This window comes from Chiroxiphia lanceolata, chromosome 6 (genome assembly GCF_009829145.1).
Source record: "Chiroxiphia lanceolata isolate bChiLan1 chromosome 6, bChiLan1.pri, whole genome shotgun sequence".
Lineage (NCBI taxonomy): Eukaryota > Metazoa > Chordata > Aves > Passeriformes > Pipridae > Chiroxiphia > Chiroxiphia lanceolata.
Genome location: NC_045642.1, coordinates 10,377,515 through 10,396,137, shown reverse-complemented (window position 1 = coordinate 10,396,137; position 18,623 = coordinate 10,377,515). Strand labels below are relative to the sequence as shown.

General features: G+C 41.1%; 1 long non-coding RNA gene across 1 annotated transcript; it reads right to left on the bottom strand.

Moving 5' to 3' along the window:
- Positions 1 to 420: 420 nt before the first annotated feature.
- LOC116789103 lies at positions 421 to 8,314 on the bottom strand. The gene is made up of 4 exons (XR_004357891.1): positions 8,295 to 8,314; positions 6,610 to 6,865; positions 1,604 to 1,721; positions 421 to 474 (listed from the first exon to the last, which is right to left on the bottom strand). It is a non-coding gene; the product is annotated as an uncharacterized LOC116789103 (long non-coding RNA).
- Between the last annotated feature and the right edge of the window lie 10,309 nt (positions 8,315 to 18,623).

Below are 18,623 nucleotides of genomic sequence, written 5' to 3'. Positions count from 1 at the left end.
TTTGTTGTTAAAAGGATGTCACCACACTTAGAAAGGGAAGAGACAGGACATGCCCCTGCTTTCCCAAAGGCTTCCATCCCCAAGAACCACCTCTGCCATGTTGAGCTATTGCTTCACAAAGGAAGTTCCAGGCAAGTTGAATGCTTTGCAAGAAAGTCATAGCTGACAATTAGAAAATCAGCATGGGCTGTTCCCTCATCCTTCTCTCACACTCCAAATTAATCAGCTGGAATACCTAGGTTTTGACATTATGATATGGCAATGACTGAGGTCTATGCACGTACCTTCATTCATCACCAGGCAACACACAATTAATTCACTGTGGTGAGCCTATGCAAAGATTTCCTATTCATAGGGTAGGCTGAAGGTAGAAAGGATAGGTTCACCTAAGAATAGGATGTACATCTGTGGTTGAAGACAGTGAAACAGTTTCACTTCCTCCAGTCTGGGAAGGTTTTGTGAAAAGATTTTTGCCTTTGAAACCAGTAAATGGGAAAAAATTACTACTTAGCAGCCAATAATTAAAAGACAATTACACATTGACAAGCAAGATGATAGCATTTCATTGACAGTTTTATATAAAAATGAAGACAGAAACCCAAAGAATTTCTCCACTATTATTTTAGTGCAAGATTCAGCACCCTCTTATTAACAGACATTTTCTTCAGCAGATATTAAATGTGATAAATGTCATGTTCTCAAGTTACTGAGGGCTGCTTTTCCATCACTTTTAGATTAAGTTCAACTGATTGTTGGGCAGATGGTGAGAAAGAAGGTGCATAATGTGTTCTCAATCTGACTGACACAGATTGTAGTCTTCAAGCAGTGATTGAAGCACTTTGATATACCATTTTCTCAACCAGGGCCATCAGACAAGGAAGTTTCTTTAGTTACATTGATGCTGCCTCCATAGTAAACTGTGTTTCAATTATTATGCAAGTCACTGAAGTCTATTTTAAGATTCTTTGCTTTTATTGCAGCACATATGGAGGAGGTTTTCTCCTGACACTTGAATAATCTGTCTTCACCTAGCAGGTGTGTTTTCCTTTCGGAATTTTTTTTAATAACCTCCTGAAAAATAATCAGGAGAATTGAAAGTGAATGCACCAGAATTATGCTGACAGGCATATGGGCTATGTTTAACAGCGCCCAAGAACGGTGCCACACTAAAAAAAGCATTAAACCCACACTTATGGCAGAGTAAGCAAATCAAGTGAGAACATCCACGCATTTCATTTTCAGGTCAGCACACAGCTCCCACAGCCCAGCTCCTGCTTGGGCTAATGGTAAAAGTCCAAGAGTTGAAGGCACCTTGGTGTCATCCACTACTCCAGCTAGAACCCAGCTCCTGGCTGCAGAGACCTTTTTAAGCCTGAGTAACGCAGGTGCAAGACATCACTGCTTGGAGGAGCACAGTTATCATCAGACAGATGTTCCTCCTTCAGACATGCACTGAAATAAACCCTTTCACATACAGTTGATGTGCATTCTCCAGGATCTTAAAAGCATCTAGCAGTTTTTTCTGGCAAGCACCTCAGCAGCCAGTGAACAGGTTGCAGCTGAAGAAACGTTTCAAGAAACAAGCCACAGATTTAGCCCCTACCCTGACGGAGCAGGCTTGACTGTTACCTCGTCCTTGTGAGACTCCTTGTTCAAAATGCAACTCATTGAGTAGTCCTTCTGCATGTCTTCTACCACTGGATGGTTCAGATTGACAAAAACTGAAAGGAGAAAAGAGAAAGAAAGAAAGACCACAGTCTTATATGAATCTAAGCCAACTCGATAAGATTCATTTAAAATATTATCACATTAAGCTTTAGGACCCCCTGCGACCTCCAGGCCTTGCATCAGTAGGTGGTTCAAGCAGGCTGAATAAGTAGAAAAATCCATAAATGATTTGATTTTTCTAGCTCAGATCTTTGGCCATGTGCCCAGTGAGCTCTCAATTACTTTAAGTCATTCAGCTACAGCAATGAAAATATCTCCTCATTAATAAGATAAGAACTAGATGTTTAAGTGCCCGTTTAGAGTGTTAGGAAGGACAGAATAGCTCCAATTTGCTGACAGAAGAAAAACTGGAGATTGACCTCTGCTCCTTCTCTGAGCATGATCAGGATGATCTCATCAGTACCCAAAGCCATGAGAGTGAGACTTCCTTCAAGACCTGGACACTCATTGTCAGCAGCACTAAAACAGGTGATGGTCAGTTTACTAAGAGCTTGGGCAAAAGCAGGAACCTCTCTCAGGGAATCCTGGAATTTTGTTCATGCCTGGCGTTTTGTACTGGTGTTGGGTGGTTAAAAATCTGCTGATAACTTGCACACAGCTCAGTTGGTTAGAGCATGATGCTAATAATGCCAAGGTGGAGGGTTTGATCCCCATATGGGCCATAAACTTAAGAGCTGGACTTGATGATCTGTGTGAGTCCCTTCAAACTCAGAATATTTTGTGATTCTGTAATACTGTAGACCTTCCCACTTCCCTCAAATTTGCACTTTTCTGTAATCTGTGCCTCTCTACTTTGTGCCAGATTTCAAGTGACTGAAATATGTGCTTCTATCCCAGTGCCCCATATATCTATTTCATGCCAGTGGTAACATGGAATTCCTTCTCTCCAAGTCTGGGCACAACTTATTTAGTAACTGATTGTGTGGCATCGTGGAATAGTTAAGGTTGAAAAAGACCTCAGAGATCATCAGGTCCAACTGGTAACCCAGAACTGCCATGTTCACCAGTAAACCACATGCCCAGCTGCACATCCATATGTTTTTTAACACTTTCAAGGATGGTGATTCCACCACTTCTCTAGGCAGACTGTTCCAATGCCTGACAACCCTTTTGACAAAGAAATTTTTCCTAGGATTCAATCTAAACTTTATCTGGCACAATTTGAGGCCGTTTCCTTGTATCCTGTGACTTGTTATCTGGGAGGAGAAAATGACTCCCTGGCTATATCCTCCTGTAGAGGGTGATAAGGTCTCTCCTAAGCCTCCTTTTCTCCAGGCTAAACAACCCCAGCTCACTCAGTTGTTGCTCTGAATTGTAGCAGCAGGATACTAAAATTAGCCTCCTTCCAGAGAGGATCTTAGGCTACTCCTAAATGCAGTGTTTGACACAAGTGCCTATGACTTGATCCATGTGCCTATTGTCTTCTATTTCACAGGAATGTGCAATCATTTAATCGTAAAAGCATCCACATTTTCTAAGGGGATGAAGCCAACACAGAAAAAACAGGTCACAAAACCTGCAGATTTCAGTGCTCAAGGAAAGGCAAAACCATACAACAATTTAGGCAAGAATAAAGTAACTTCAAGTTCTGAAGACTTACAAAGCTTTATGGTATGGCTTAGCTAAAACTAAGAACTAAGGGCCTGAACACTTGCTGCATTTTCATTGTTATAGGATATTATTAGCTGAAACAGATGAGAAAAAACAGTGGGTGCACTCTTTATAAGGAGTCATTAGCTGACACAAAGGTAGAAACACAACTGCAGCTGAAACTGTCATTTGAAGAGACAGCACTGGTTACATAAAACACGTAGGCACCTGTAGGGGGGTGTGTCTATTTTAAGAATTCTTGCTTTAAGAGTGAAGATTTCTAGCCATGATGTTCTCCATGCTTTCAGACAACTGCAGTTTCCCTTAATGAAGAAAAGCTTCCCTTCATCTCCCAGTAAAAAGATCCCCAAAGATATGATAATTTTTCTTTAATGTATTATCTTTCCTATCACCGCAGCTGCCTTATCTGCCTTTTTCTCAAGGACTGATGCAATTGCAAATACTTTTCTACATCCCATGATAGATTTTATTAATGACATCAAACACTGTTTCATGCTTTGCCTTGTTATTGAGTTCTGTGGTGGCAGCAGATATTGCATTCCTTTGTGTAAGTTCTGTAATTTTTCTGAGTTTTGATAAGGCCATTAATCACAACATGACTATGCTAATCCACACCATACGGGTGTCCAAGACAATGCTAACAATAATCACTCTTTAATAACCATTCTTCCTGGCCTAATACTCTCCAGTACAGATTTTCTCTGCTTAAGTAATAACAAATATTGAGGAAGATGAGGATTAAGAACTTCATTGTGTTTCAGTAAAACCTCTTCCAAAGAGTCAGGATAGGGCTGACCTTACGAGCTCAAGGTCTCATCGTGTTGGAGCTGACCTCACATCCTTGTGACTTCACTGGTAGTTGAAAATATTCAACATCCGTCAATACTTGGACTTAAATGATGCAAAGCACTTGAAAATTCATAACTGAAAAGGAATATAAATAGCACTGAATACTTTGCTCCTCTGTGTAGTAGCCTGACACTGAAAATCTTCTGCTGACTGCAAGTATTAGCTATCCTTGCATTTGCTAACCAAAATGCTGGCTTCTTTCAAAATAGCTGCTGAAAGGTCAACATCTACAGAAATCACCTTGCCAAAGAGCACAATCGAGCAGCATTTGACAGGCTGCTCTCCTCATTTCATCTTCTGCTTTTCACTGATCTCTCAAATTTTTCCAGTTCTTGCACCATTCCTTTTGAGTACTGAGTAGTATTGATACATACACTTCAAAATTATGTTTTATGTGACCCACAGATGTCACCCATGTGCCTGTGTGCACATCCATACATAAAGAACAAGCACTGTGTTACATATGAACCTCACAAAAATTAGGAATGTAGTACTGAGGGGAAAAAAAGCACAGATTGAATCCTTTCCTTCCCATAGCCAAAGTTTGTTTCCTTTGCAGAACCCACAGCCACATACTATATTTTAGATGTCTGAAACGCAGAGGTTACCTATCTCTAGATAAAGCACACTCAGCACTTCAGAGGGTTAAAACCCAGCAGGTGTTAACTCAGCAAGGTACAAAAGGAGCCCCTTGCATTATACCTGCACATAGCCAGCCTTCCACAGGACATTGTCTCTGAGCAGGGCAGTAGAATTCCTGGGAGTCTGACTCCTTTCCTGAGCCCAACAGGTGTTAAGCACACTATATCTGAACAACACAGGTCTGAACAAGTCTTTGTTTGACTTAGTACGTGTCCTCTGCAGCAGCCAACAACAAATAACCCAGAGAGAACATACATAGTGCACAACAGAGGGGTTTTTTTCTCCAAAATATTTTTCCAGCCTCCAGAAACTTACTGTAGGCAGAGCACCTGATTCAAAAGTGGTGCTCTGGTGTCCTACAGCCCTAACCGAATCTCCCAGAAATACAGGGAACTATTGAATTAACCTGGAATGTAGCGAAGACCCAGACCTTGACAAATAAACCAGTGAACATGTACAGAGGAGCTTTCCTCCTTAGTTCTGTTTCTTTCTGCCAACCTTCCACCACCTGATGCCTCTGTCTGTATTAGAGGACAGTCAGCAAGTGTCCTTGATCAGCCACCTCAGTCACCCTTCTTCCATTTTAGTCTGATTATCCCTTGTTCAGAGGGCAAGGCTCACAGTGGATGCACATCTGAAGGCAGGCTAAGCATGTCAGCTCTTTTTCTAGAACTGGCATCTGTCTAACTCAACAAGGTGTGAGCTCAGGAGGATTTCTGGCAGACAGTTCAGCCCTCTGGGTTGGCCACGCACTGGAGCCATTGCACGAGAGAGGGTGAGGCTGTGGAGGTGGTGATGAGCACCAACAAAAGCCCCAGCAGTAGAAAGCTCAGCTTCTGTGGAACTGTGCAGATGTGGCTGCTCTGTAACCCAGTTTCTTCATATACTAGGCGTGAGGAAAACAAGCTCCCCACACCAGTGGGTGGGTATAAATCACTGAGATGGCAATCTCAGGTACTACCTCACAAATAAAGCTAATGGTTGACCTTTTCAGGTGTGAAAAGGTCTGTTTTTGCAGATAGGGAGTCAGCTATGGGTTTACAGAAAGACAAGAAGTGCACTCATAATGTACATTCATCATATAAGCCTGTAACAGTCAAGTGATTTTAGTGCTCTCTTATGGAGTATTACAGCTTGGAAACAGGTAATATAATTTCCCAAGTTTCAATAAATTCTATTAGTTACCCCACATTTAATTTTTCTTCAAGAAGCTCCCCAATACCAATTCATTTTAGAAGTCTCCAGGTATCCAGCTTTGGTTTTGTGGAGGGGAGGAAGAAAACATGTTTGTTTTGCTTCATTGTACAACAAAGTTTACTCTTAAATTGCTTTTTAACTATTAATAGCACTCACATATAATGCACCCAGCATTTAATAGTACAGCAGCTAAAACACAGATCCTTCTCTGGCCCTCTCACGGCCACGATTCAGTTCCCAGGCAGCCCAAAGTACATTAACTGTGTGAATGGAAACAGGATTAGGTGTTCTGCTCATAAAAGTATAAAAGCATGTCCTTCATGGAGCATTTCATGAAGGTATCTCTCTGGTAAAGCACAGACAATATTATGACAGACTTAAGTAACACTAAGCGTTGGTGATCCGAAAAACAGGGACAGAAGTCACCTGGCGTCGAAGAACCGGGTGTAACTTGGTGTCCTTCTTGGGGGGTTCCGTCTGTGTTAACACACCCCTCGTGATAACAGCAGCAACAGCTTTCACTTTTTTGGAAACCATTGCTGGCTTCAGTTGAGTAGCTGGGAGGGGGGGGGGAAAGCTCACCTGAGAGAGCTGGGAGGTGGCCGTGCCCCTCCTGCTTGCCCTGCCCGCACGAACCGCCTCGCTCACTGCCGTGCCCCGCCCCTGTTCCCGCAGGCAGGGTCGCAGGTGCTCCCGGCAGCCGCTTAAATCCCTGGTGGATGGGCGGGGTTCCGCCCCCCACTCAGGTGAGTCGCCTCCCGGGACACCTCTCGCCATTTGAGGGACTCCGTTCTCCCACAGGGCCTGAGGTTGTCTGCATTGTGTACGTGTAGCATTCCTACACAAGAGAGAGCAGAGGAAATTCATTGCATCGTGATCCATCATAACATTTATGATGTTACAATAAATAAGCCACTGTTCTGGTGTCACCTTGGGGGGGTTCACACCTTGCGGTGCCCCTGTCGGGGAGTCCCGGGGCCGTTTTGGGGGGTGGGGGAAAACCCGGACTGGATTTCTCCAAAGTACAGAATGGATTGGAAAACCCGGGCTGGTTTTCTCCGGAGTACGGAATGGAGTGAAAACCCCGGGCTGGATTTCTCCGGATCATGGAATGGAGGGTAAAACCCGGACTGGATTTTTGAAAAGTACGGGATGGAGTGAAAAACCCGGACTGTATTTCTTCCAGAGTACGGAATGGAGTTGAAAACCCAGACTGGATTTCTCCGGAGTACGGAATGGAGGGTAAAACCCAGACTGGATTTTGGCAAAGTACGGAATGGAGTGAAAAACCCAGACTGGATTTTTCCAAAGTATGGAATTGTGTGGGAAAACATGGACTGGATTTTTCCAGAGTATGGAATGGAGAGGAAAACCCAAACTGGATTTTTCCACAGTATGGAATGGGGGGAAAACGCGAAGTGGACTTTTCCAGAGATTGGATTTTAAAAAAATTTTAAAAAAGAAAAATGAAGCATTGGAATTGGTGATCTCAGAGGTCCTTTCCAACCCATGATTCTCTGATTCTATGATCATGGAGGCTAAAATGGAGTTCAGTATTTTATGGAAAAAAATCAATTCAACAAACTATTTAAGAAATTAAGCCTCCTTCTCTTAATGCTACTAAAAAAGTCTAATTATGTTGTTGAAAAATCTCTTAATTTAACTTTGCTGTGCTTTTTCTTCACTGGTACTTTTTGACAATGATAGTAAGGATCTTCTATAGGAAAAAATGATAATTTCTCTCTGCTTTCTTAGACTGTATGTAAACTGCATTTGGAACATCTGATACTCCAGTCACCAGAGGAAACAATACTTTCTACCATACAGCACTGAAGTGGAGATTTAAAGTAACAAATGCAGATGTAAGACAGGATTTTTGTCTGACTGAAGTGGTGGAGGGCTTACCCAGCAAGGGAAGACCCAATCTGCTGCCCAGACCGATAACTGCAAGGTTAGTTTGACAAAGGAGCAAATTGCTGTCTTGATACCATGCCAGCAGTGTGCTCTAACTGCAGTGTTATTCCAAACACTGGCAACCTGGAGACCTTGCCAGGGAGGCTGAAATCTCTTCTCACCTTAGAGAGCATCATCTACACTCAGTAATTCACACACAGTCCAGTGGAGGCCTGAATTGACAGGTTATGTACATTAAACCCACGGAGGCTGCACCTGAAGGAGCAGAGACCCTGTTCCAGTAACATATGGCACGAGGAGTCCTGGAGCTGACCAGTGGGCAATGACTCCAAGAGGCAGCTGGGGTGACTTACTGAGAGGAAAGCGTGGACTGTATCAGCCTTAATGGAGGTTAGTGGTTTGTCCTTAATGACCACAAAAATCTGTTTTCTTTTTTTGTGTTTCACTGTAGAAATAGATTTGTAATAGTTGGTATTTCTTAATAGCTTTTTCAGCAGTCATCAAGGCTAACATTAAAGTCAGGCCACAATTTCCATAACAAACACTGATTTCTAGAATCTTATTACCCTTGAATAAAGATGTCCTGCAAGTAGAAATAAAACTCCATGGAAAAAAAATCAAAGGAACTAGAAGAAAATTAAAGAAGTAAAACAGAAGGACAGTACTGCACCTACTACCACTGGTTTTATGAACATATTTCCACGTTTCACCAATCAGTAATGTGGTATCCTGACCCTTTAAAAATCATATTTTCTCTGTGCAAAGCAAAGCAAAGCACACATGTGCAGATGGCATCCAAGCACCTGTCAGAACAGACTGGCAGCTGCAACCAAAGCCTCGTGGCCGCTGTTGTGCAGCGGGGACAGGACAGTTTGTACTGCTTAAACAAACATGCTAATGAAGGTTTGTTTTAGAAAAAATGAGAAACATTTGAGCACCCTGAACATTAAATCCTCATTTAATGATGGGAAGTGTTGTGTGTCCTTCCAACACCCAGGCACAATGCCACGACTTCAACAAGCCGCCTAATTTTCTCTCTAATGCCTAAGCCTATGTGATGGATATATGGTGCCATATCACCCTCAGCTGGGAATTGCCTTAACTTTATTGTTTTCTGTCACAGCCTGTATGCTCTTCCAATGTTTTAGTGATTGTGAAAGATCAGTAAGGAAAGACTGCTTTGAAACTCTTTGAAAAGGAAAAAATCCATGAGGGAACTTCAAATAACAGTAAACCTGAGACCTATTGTACAGCACAAAACATCTCATGAGGAGCAGAAGCAGCCTTTCAGCCGTGACAAATAATGAGAGATGTCACTGCAGGACCACTGCTGGAAGACATTTAAGAAAGAATCAGAAGAGTAAGTACTTCGCTTTTAAGCAACATTTTGTTCCCAGGGTCCCATCCTTGTGGATCAATACAGTACTTATTGTCAGCAGTGATTATGAGTTACCACTGTTACTGTTACATGGACATCTCAAAGGCATTTTCATCAGTCTTTCCTTCTAAACTAAAATTGATGTGCAAAGACTGTGGTCCAAATTCAACAGGAATGTAAGCAGCACAGTATTTCACATTTCCAACACATTAATGATGAACGGGGATCCATGAGGCACAGTTCCATCACATCCATGAGGCCAGTCCTGGCCTGAGGGGCAGTACCACTCTGCCTACTAGACATTTCCATCCCTCCCTGGTTCTAGTATCAACATTTGTCAACTGGCCTGGCAGTAACTTTTTATTTGGTCAAGTTTCACCACAGTGCAGTAAAAATGGCAGAAGCAGCTTACAGGAGGAGAGGACAAATTAGGCCCCAGCTCTCAGCAGTAGCACAGAAGCCAGTTGTGAAACTGCACTTTCTCATGGCTAGAAAATAGCAAGCAACATTTGTCAAGGCAGGTGACACCTTTTATTAGATGGCCTAATGCAGCTGGGAAAAAAAAATAAATTAGAAGTTTCAAACACTCAAGCCTGTCTTCAAGAAATGTATCTGATGAGGAATGGATTTGCTGGTCAGTTTAACACTGAGGAAGGCAATTACCTGTCAAAACCAACCAAACATAAAGTTTGTTAAGTCCTTGGGCCAGAAAGTGAAAATGACCCCACATCTTGATAGCTGGATGTGTTGTTTGTAAGATCAAGTGCAGTTCCTGTTGCAATCAGTATTAAGTTATTTTATATATGGTAAATGTATTTCAACTGGAGAACACAGATAACTTGAAGCAGATTATTCTTGATCCTACTTGCTAACACACTTTCCTGAGAGACTCAGATTCTGCCTTCAAATGGGATGGACAAGTGAATTTTTCTTCTGCTAAGTGTGAGAAAGAAGCTTGTGCTGCTCAGTGTGTATTTGGTGTGGCCACCTCCTATGTGTTTCCAGGAGGGCTGTGCAAGCAGGAAAGACAGGAAAACATATAACTTGCAAAACTTGCATCAGCTTTGATTTGATAAAAATGCCATGATGTTTAAGCTACAAGCAGTTTTTCACATGAACAATAACTGAAACTTTAGTGGATCCTGACCTTGACTGGGTTAGATGGCAGCTACGGTCTCATAGGAGAAAACTCTCATGAACAGCCTCTAAGTGCATGAATCTGTTCTCTCAGCTGCCGAATTTCTTCCTTTTATCTCTTGTTTGTCCTCAAGGTTATTCAGTTCCTCTTTATCACACTGCAGTTCTTTTGCACAGTAACAATGTTTCCCAGCTGTAGCCAACAGCAGGTTTCATTAGCAAACTCTTCCTTATTGCACAGAGGTCATTAATGAAAGCATCACATGTTTGGCCCCAGGCAAATTCCTTGAAGATCTCTAGCAGCAACCCCCTCTAGTCTCCTAACTCCTCCTAAGGAGGTGCCAGCCTCACCTCGCATCCTTAAATCCCAAAGCTTTCTTATAATACCCAGTGTGTGATTTATCTTAATCTGCTAAGAACTGAATTAATAATGCATTGTAATGCTATAGTGAGCCATGCTTGCAGAAAGGTGTAGATTTTTTAAAATGCAGCATGTCTATCCTAATGCAAGCAGGAAAAAGCCTAGGACAATAACAACCTACTAGAGGGCTAAAAGGAAGAACATTTTTATTATATCAGAATGAGACAAAACAATATGAACTGACCAGAAATATAGTGACCTGAGTAGAAGCCACACGTAGCATCTGATTCCAGCAAGATCGAAGAGGTAGCAAAATACTCGTTATTGATTTATTAATTTATCAGGAAATCATAAAGAAAGAAAATGCTTGGATTTTTTCAAGAAGTATCACACACTCATTAAAACACATTCATTCTCTCACAATTATTTACTCCTGCAAGGTTGCCAATTACAATGCAGAATATGTTTCCTCTCTCCAGTCAAGAATCCTGTCATATCCCCCATGGCATCAAGTCTTATCTCTTGCTCCTTGTGCCATATTACCTGTTCCCTTTCTCTGTTTTGTTTCATTCCTGACAGATTTTTAAACTCTTCTATTACATTCAATAGCAGGTTAGCTTAATAAAACTTGGTTGCTTTGTAGTCACGGGATTAGGTCTTCTTTCTAGTCTGTTGTCTAAAAGGTATCTGGCAAGTTTATTTGGGGTATAAGATCCTGAAAAGCACTGTTTAATTGAAAAAAATAATAAGCAACCCAAGCCAAACACAGCTTTATGCAAAAACTCCACTGGAAGCTTTATTTGATTTGTTATTCCATACATTATAAACATACATATGCACCTGAGTACAAGAAAAAACATGCAAATTACCATTCAAAAATGGAAAAAAAAGTTAAAACATTACTAAAAACACAGTATCATTAAGGTAGGATTTCTTAAATATGTTTATATATTGCTTATAAAAATAACTTACAAGGACATGAAAAGCATAGCCAAGAATTACTGAACTAAGAAATACCAGGATTAAAACTGTACATATTCATTATGATATACATCTTTACTATGTGCACATGTACTATTTCCTCTACATGAGCCGTGCCTTGTTCAGAATTAAGACAGATTTATTGCTCTCTTATTGAACTGCTATCCACTATTTGATATTGTTCTTATTCGTTCACTGGGGGAAAGGTAGTGCTGTACTCAGCACACACTCTTTCATTACTGCTTTGAAGGAGCAATATTGGACTTTAGTGGGTATGAATCTTCCTCCTTCCCCTCTCCCATACAAACGATTTCACAGCAGAGAGCGCACGTCTGTACCACGCAACGGAGCAGAGTTAATTCCAGTAACCCCGCAGCAAACACAGCTCGTGCTGTCCACATCAGAGGATGGAGTCACTTGGGTACCAAAAGCAGGTTAGATCAGCACCATGCCCACGCTAAAGCACTCCCAGCACAGCTAATCAGAGCTGACACGCTGTCCTGCCTGCAGCGCCGGACGAGGCTGAGAAACGTCTTCTGGGCTGCACTGACACGGACGGGGCTGATGGGCTCTTGGCCCCAGGCCTGGTTATTACAAGGAGCATGAAATCTTCTGGAATTTTTATCCCTTGAACCCTGTGACCACGCATCAACTTTGATGCTGTTGACACTGAGCATTATTTAAGGAGGAGATCGAAATTAGCATGCTTTAATTAAAGTGGTTTCATGCATGAGCATTTCTGGTGGAAGCGGTGAGACTTTCCAGAAGAGAAACTCTAGAACTAGACTGTTTTATTGGTCTAAATCACATTAAAAGCTACTGGATAGACACTAGACAGTAGATAAGGCCCTGTCTGAATCGGGTCTTGAGTGACTAGCCCCAGATGCCCTTGACCAATCTTACTGATATCACAACCTGTGATATAATACCAGACAGTTCTGGTAAATCTAAGAGATCCTCTCATTCATGTCGTTTCCTAAAACAGGAACTTCTTACTTCTAAATAAACAAGTGTTCTTAAATATCTGAAAGCCAATAGAAAACGACAATCTTTGGTGACTTCTGATGGAAGACTCAAATTAGGCTTTTCTTATCCCATTCATTGTCACGTGTATCCCTGGTTACAAACCAGGATTTTTAACTCAATAAGACATGGAAAATAACTAAGACATTCAGCTATGTCTGCATTGGCAAATGTCTTTATTTCACATAAGTGAACATACCAATTTCTAAAAAATGTTTGAATTTGCTTTAAGTAATAATATAAAGACTAGTGTTTGGAATACTGTGTTCATGGTAAAGATATCTGTAAGGCCCTAAATACAATTTAGGACTTTTATAGGTGTTATGCACTCCATCATCTTAATAAAGATAATTCTAATTTTTAGTATATTGTTTGAAAATAGGTACTGTTTGAAGAGAAGGTTGTACTGATTAGATCTCTGTATAAGCTAAGAGAACTGAAGGTCAGCCTGTAGCATCCAGAAAATCCTGTTTATTAATTCATGCAGTGTTTCACAGATATGGTATAAGGACACAACAGTAGTATTTTCACTTCTTGGTATTCAGCGGTGGTAGAAAGCTTATTGGATTTCCCTCAGTTGCCTGTCATGCCTTAGGGGTTTCTAGATCATTAATGATCAATAGATCCATTTAGATAAGAATGATAATTCAGACAATTGAAAAACATACATGCTTCCTTGGTGGGTTTGTGGTCTTAGTCACAAGTGAATTTGCTGTTTAACCCTCCCCCGAGGAATAACTGTGCTATTTGAAGAGCCCATTTTAGAATACCAGAGATACTAGCTTTGATGATTCCCTAATAACTGCAGTGTAATATTTGGTTTATTTGTCCAAACACCGTGCAATTATGCTTCCTTTAAATTTATCTTCTTTACTGAGATTCTGAGCTCCATTTAGACCTTATGACCTTGCTGTATATTTAGTCACCACAGCAGCCTCTGCAGCTACAAATGTAAAAATGTTCTCTCTTAAAGAGCATCTCAGTGTTGAGAAAGGTTATTTCCAAGTCCAAAGCAGGCAAAACCCAAGATCTAAGAAGACAGAGTTTTCACTGTTCATACATTAGAAGCCACCTATGCTTTCTGTTCTCTGCTTTATGTTCACCATCCCTTTTGCCCATCATCTGTGCTTCCTGTACGGATTAATAGCAACAGACAAAACCCTAGAGTTAAAACATCTGGGAAGGAAGCAGGCATGGGTCTGCACCTGAGAGCCAAGGAGGTCAACTGTGTGTTGGAAGGACAGTCACAACAACCCTACACTGAAAATACCCACTTAAGGAATTGTTTTCCTTCATATATTACACACGATCCTTGTTCCTGCATGTACCACAGATATTTCACACACTCATGGTTCGGTCTCCATCCACCCTTCCAGCTACTCTGCTGCCTCCTATGTATGGGATACATCCACTAAAATTTCTTTGTTCTCTGTGTCTTTGACCACCCAGTCTTTTCTCACCTACACCACACACACTCCATGTCTTAGATGCCCTGCTAGTCATTCCCTTCTTATTTGACCTTCTTCCTAGAGTAACATTGTAATTTGTTTCCCTACTGACTCCTGAAAACACAGATTTTTTTTCTTGCTTTAGACTAATGAAAACAAGACAGACAAAAGTCATCATGGGTGAGACGGCACAGCAGGTTCAAGGACCTGGTATAGTGACCACGGGCACCTTGGACCAACTCAGATAACTGAAAGGGTGGCTGCAAAACCCAGATTTCTTTTATTTCTCATGTTTCACCAGTTATGGTGGAGATCTTTTTTTCCCAACAGTTTCACTACCTGTTCAGTAATCTTAATCTTCATTACCAAGTTTATCATCTTTTGAAGGATGGCAGTCAGACTCACGGTTTATCATAACAAGCATCCTTTCTAGAGCCATTTCTGTGGACAGGACAAACTTCTGCTTTTCTCATATCAAAATAACTTCTTTTTCTTTAATTGTTTTTTCCCTCATCCTATGCAAGGTACTCCTAAAACTCTCTCTTAACCTTCTTAATTTCCTGGTTACATTTGAACTGCCATAAGGACTTTCCACTTGATTCTGAAGGACAAAATTTCTGTTACAAATGCCAGTCCATCCTACATGAAAATCACCCTAATTTTCTATTTAGTCCTGTAGGTTTTTTGCTGGACCACTCTGATTTCTATTCAAGTTTCAGCAGAGTTTGTCTTGAATGCTAATACAGTATTTCTGAAAAGTGGCTAGGCTACCTCTAGGCTTCTTGCTTTTTAGCTTGCTCCTACCTTGATCCTTTCTCTTCCCTTTAAACACTTCCCTTATTAGTATGCAGTTCCCTTTCTTTAAATTGAACACTTGTGTTCTGGATTTATTTTGCTTAGTCTCTCCTGCTGCAGTGTTAAACCAAATCATATTGCAACTGCTATTACAGATCAGCTCTCCTACATACTTCTTGAGCTGGTCCTGCTCACCATTCAGGACCAAAGCAAGCAGGAACAGATCTTTTCTGGGATTGCAGACTAGTTGTTCTGGAAAGCAGCTCAAAAAAAAATGTATTTCTATATCTTGTCATACATGATGAGGCATTAATTCTGTTGGTAGCTGAAACATCCCCATATAACTACCTGTCCTGAATTTGCAGGTTCTCTAAACTCTTTCCTTTTTCTGTATCCTGACTGAGGGTGGGGATAATCATACAATGCTAACATTATAATTTTATTATTACAGTGTAGTACTTCCAACCACAGGGATTTCATACTGTTCTTTTTTCTTTTTCATGAACAGTTTCAGTTTGTTACACTTCATTTTAGACTCCAAAAACAATGCTCTCTGCACGCACATTCTATTCTGTCAATTTTTGTGAAGCTGACAGGCTGGGAACACGACATCCAGTGATTCCTCTCTTTCTGCAAGGTCTCTGAGCTGCCTCTCTGCCAGGCTCATCATACAAAACCAAGCATCCCAGTTCTCCCATCTCATTTTCCAGGCTTCTAGCACTGGCAAGTTTTGCCTTTGGTCTGCTGCCAACTGTATTGGACACGTTGTCAACTGACATAGGAAGGAGCCTGATTTGCTCTCCCTACTCATTGCACTTGTGCTGCTTTCTTTGCAGCCTTTTCTGACATGCACTGAACATTAGCCATGGGCATTTTGGGGGATCACAGCCATCTGACATCTGTGCTCCTCTACATCAGTCAGCTTCGTCACATTTTACAGCACTTTTTTATTCTTTCAGGGCCATCAGCCTGGCTTTTTTCTAACCAGGGTTTCAACCCTTCCTTCCTGTTCCTTGCCTTCTGAAATGTTCCCGGGTTCCTAATGTATGTAAATCTCTTATCCCAGTATCTAATCAAAATAATTTCTAACTGAATATTATGTTAATTTTTATTCATGAACAACAACAGATCATCATTTTTAAAACTTCCCATCTATTACAGGCTAGTCTGCTACTAGAGCAGAGAATTTCTAAAATGTTTTAATTTTATGAAAGGTTATTACCAGGCAGCTGTCAGATTATTAGTAGGCAGCTCAAGCATCCTATTTATCCAGACAATAACAGTATCAACACTGTAGTGCAAGATTCTGCCATACAACTCTATTAATTTATTTCCATCATGCCCAGGAGAAATTCCAACAGGGAAAAGGGATTGTAATGAGTTTCATGAAGCCTCATTCATGCCAAGCTGTTACAGATAATGATTCAGAGAGGGAGAAAAGGATATGGGTCAGCATCCAGAAGCTGGGGAATAATAGGGTGTTAAACACTAGTGCCTGTTTGCAAAGTTCAGATAAATACCAAGTGAAAAACATATCCACTGGTACTTCAGCTTCACCTTACAGGGTGCCAACCACACTCCAGCACATGTGTAGAAGGATAAGTTCAGGTTAGTTGGCTAATATTTAAAAAAATTACAAGAAAAAGAAAAAGAAAGAAAGAGAAGAAAAAGAAAGAAGCGGGGGGAGGGGGGGGGTAAGAAAAAAAATTACCCTATGGCAGAAATGGTTCCTTAAGAGCAGAGCAGATACATTTTAACCTATTGCACATCTGCATTTTCATTTGGACCCTAACTTTTGAGATCACAGACACTTTCAGCAGCGGGAAGACTGTTAGAGGTATAGCATCTATACAAAGGCATACCACAAGCAGTAACAACTTGCAGCCAACAGCAGTTCAACTTTAAAACAAAGTCCCATCTCTGCACCTCTTGAAAGAATTACCACTCTCATGACTGGAATAGCCAAGTTATTTTGCTTCGCTTCATTTTGTCTCTTTATTTTGACTTGTGGAGTTATTCAAACTGTACACAGTGACATATTTACAGTGTGAAAGGTGGGTGGTAAAAACCATCCTACTCAACAGGAAGGTACCATCTGAAAGTGTCCAGTCACTTCCCAGAGCTGCTCAGTCACATGGTGACTTTCATGGGCTAGATGAAGACAAGGAATGAATAAATTCGTGATCCAGATCTGTACAATTTGTGGTTTAGAGTATGTGCTGCAACATAAAAAGGATTTCCATAGCAGTCAGACACAATAAGTGAAAACAGTTAAGTCAGAGCTGCAGAAAGTGTTCTGAGAGACACGTGAGAGAGAGTGGCCTCAACTTCATGTCAGAGAAATGTCATAAAGCCTCCATCACTCCTCGAGCTGGCATTGATACAAACTGAGAATCAAAATGGGGAAAGGGTAAACAAAACATTAATTGTACTGTCTGGCATGACAAGCACATTACTCCTCATAGGATTATGCCACAGATTCCGTGACAGCAATAAGAACTAAGATATTTATAACTTTGAAAACAACTCTCTGTCTTAATGCCACAGTTTGCATCTGTGGGCCAAGGATAGTTTTAGAAAGTTTTACAAGAAAGTTCTTTGGGTGTTTAAGGGATTATGTGTGCTTTAATCCACGTATGAGCTGCAATCTGACAAAGTATGTGAAAAGTGGCTTTTTCCAGGGTGGTAACTGCCAGCAGTGCTGGGTGTGTTAAGCAATTGGGAATATGAAGCCTGCAGTGCAGGAAGACTGACTGGTTTTGACGTGCTTCTTGTGCAACAGGGAAACATACTTACTGATGCATAAAAATTAAAATAATCATAATGTGGGCCCCTTCCCTTCAGGCACCACACATTTAATAAAACAAGTGGCTTGGTGAGTCTGTCATCTCTTCCCTCTGTATGGCCTGCAGACAGCATGTGTGCTTTGACTTTAACATCACACCCATACATCATAAAGGAAGAATTTTCTGGGAGATATATATATTGATTCAAAGAATGAAATTAATGTCTTAGACTTTAATAAGCTGAAAGTTTCAGTGAACCTTTCAGTCCTTCTGCAATATCCATTTTATCCTCAATAAGCAACTCTCACTCTCTCAAAATTAAGTCTGTCTATCCAGATTCAGAGCTCTTGCATATCTCTCAAAATCCAAGCATGGTTTGCATCCTCTCTGTTCCAAAACTGTGAGTGACACAAAGAAGCATTGATATTCAGTACACTGGGCAGTTTCATATATTTCTTCCCAGCATCTTTCTTTGCCCAGACAAACACCATATTTTTCCTGTCACCAAGACACAATTTCCACAAGCAAGATCCCATCAAGGCCTTTTGCCTTGAGCTCAGCCACTCAATCCCATCACCTTCTCTGTGTAATCTCCAATATTCACAAGCCTGGGAGGTGAGCTCAAGCCAAATGAACATCCAAATTTCTCAACTTATTTTTCAAACTGTTAATTACTGTGCACAGCTGCTATGGAAAGCACAAAAGCTCAGGCCAGCACAAACACAGCAGCAGAAATGAAGTAGCCAAGCCTAAATTCTTTCAGCCCTGGAGGT